Raw genomic sequence first — 2,451 nt, forward strand, 5'->3', positions numbered from 1 at the left:
TAGCCGTTTTGGTGAGTGTATAGTGCTGTATCATTAGGGTTTTAATTTGAATTTACCTAACAACTAATGATGTTGAGAATTATTCATGTGCTTATTGGCCATTGATATCTCTTCTTCAGTTAATTTTTATATATGGTGGGAAGTAAAGGTTAAGGTTCATTGTTTTCATACGGATACCCGATTTACCAGCACCGTTTATCAAAAAGATGAACTTATCCATCATTCAGTTACTCTGGACCTTTATCAAAAATCCACTGACCCAGCTCTTTGGGTCTCTTTGGTCTCGGCGGCAGAAGCGAGATGACGAAGGGAACATCCTCGTTTGGAAAGCGTCGGAATAAGACGCACACGTTGTGCCGTCGCTGTGGCTCTAAGGCCTACCACCTTCAGAAGTCGACCTGTGGTTTAATGTGGCTACCCTGCCAAGCGGAAGAGGAAGTATAACTGGAGTGCTAAAGCTAAATGACGAAATACCACCGGGACTGGTCGAATGAGGCACCTAAAAATTGTATGCCGCAGATTCAGGCATGGATTCCGTGAAGGAACAACACCTAAACCCAAGAGGGCAGCTGTTGCAGCATCCAGTTCATCTTAAGAATTTTAATTATTAGTCATGCAATAAATGTTCTGGTTTAAAAATAAAAAAATTCATTGACCCTATATGTTTGGATCTATCTCTGGACGCTTTGTTCTGTTTCATTGATCTATACGTCCATGATTAAAGCAATACCACACTCTATTAATTAATGTGACTTCAACAGAAGTCTTTAAACTAGGTAGTGTAATTCTTCCAATTTTTTTCTTGTTTTTCAAAATGATTTTGTCTATTCCAGGTTCTATGTATTTCTATATAGGTTTTACATTCACCTTGTAAATTTCTTCAGAAAAACCTGCTGAGATTTTTATTGTGACTGCATTAAATTTATAAATCAATCTGGGAATTTACGACATCTTAATAAAATTGACCCTTCTTCAATGAATATGTTATATTGTTCCATTTCTTTAGGTTTACTTTAATTTTTCTCAGCAATGTTTTATAGTTTTCAGTGTACAAGTTTTGTATATATTTTGTTAAATATACCCTAATTATTTATTTTTGCTGCTATTGTAAAGGTTATTCTTTAATTGCAATTTCCAAATATTGGTTGCTCATATATAGTAATGATTTCTGTACACTGATCTTGTGTCCCATTACCTTGCTAAACTGACTTTTTAGTTCTTAGGATTTTGTACATAGACAGTCACCTTTTCTGTCTTTCAAATAAATATGCATGCCATTTTTTTTCTTGCCTCATTGCACTGGCTAGGAACTCCAGAGAAGGTTGAGTAAAAGTAGAAAGAGCACACATCCTGACCTTCTTCTGGACCTTATCAAGAAAATATTCAGTCTGTTACTCTTAAGTGGTTATCTGTGTGTGTTTTTTTTAATAGATATTCTTCATCAAGTTGAGGAAATTATTTTCTGTTCCTAGTTTGTTGAGAATTTTTTTATGAATAAGTGTTGAATTTTGCCAAGTGCCTTTTCTGTATCTATTGAGATGATTGTATGACATTTCTTTCTTAATCTGCTAAAATGTTGAACTATGATTTAGTTATACATTGTAAACCAACTTTGCATACCTGTGATAAACCCCACTTGTTCAAAGTGCATTAGTCCTTTTCTGTGTTGTTGGATTTAGTTTGATTTTTTAAAAATTAATATACAGCATTCATATTCACAAGGATATTTACTGTAGTTCCCTTTTCTGGAACAGTCTAGATCTACTTTTGTTATCAGAGAAATGTTGGCCTTATAAAAGAAGTTGGGAATTCCGTCCTATTCTATTTTTCTGAAGGAGTTTGTGAAGAAATGGGATTATATTTTTTATATGAATTTTTATACAGAATTCACCAGTAAAGTCATCTGGACCTGGAGGTTTCTTTTTGGGAAGATTTTAAGCAATGAATTCAATTTCTGTAATAAATATAGAGCTTTTTAAATTATCCATTTAATCTTGAATGAACATTGATAGTTTGTGTCTTTCAAGAAATTTGTTCATGTCATATAATTTGCGCATTTATTTGTCATAAAATTGTTTATAATATTCCCTTAATAGTCTTTTAAGATCGTAAGTGATACCCTCTCTTTAATTCTTGATAATTTATGTTTGCTCATATTTTTCCTTTATCAGTCTATCTAGATGTGTATAAATTATTTATTTATTTATTTATTTATTTATTTATTTATTTTTTTACTTATGTCTGTGTTGAGTCTTCGTTTCTGTGCAAGCGCTTCCTCTAGTTGCGGCAAGCAGGGGCCACTCTTCATCGCGGTGTGCGGGCCTCTCACTATCGTGGCCTCTCTTGTTGTGGAGCACAGGCTCCAGACGCGCAGGCTCAGTAATTGTGGCTCACGGGCCTAGTTGCTCCGAGGCATGTGGGATCCTCCCCAACCAGGGCTCGAACCCATGA

At 34.8% G+C, this 2,451-nt stretch overlaps 1 pseudogene across 1 annotated transcript; it reads left to right on the forward strand.

Annotated features, from left to right (window-relative positions):
- The first annotated feature begins 247 nt into the window (after window positions 1-247).
- On the forward strand, window positions 248-647 carry LOC309609177 (large ribosomal subunit protein eL37 pseudogene; annotated as a pseudogene). The gene has a single exon. The product of its transcript is annotated as a large ribosomal subunit protein eL37 pseudogene (transcript).
- Window positions 648-2,451: the final 1,804 nt, after the last annotated feature.

This window comes from Balaenoptera borealis (assembly GCF_965194805.1).
Source record: "Balaenoptera borealis genome assembly, chromosome: 13".
NCBI classification, from domain to species: Eukaryota; Metazoa; Chordata; class Mammalia; order Artiodactyla; family Balaenopteridae; genus Balaenoptera; species Balaenoptera borealis.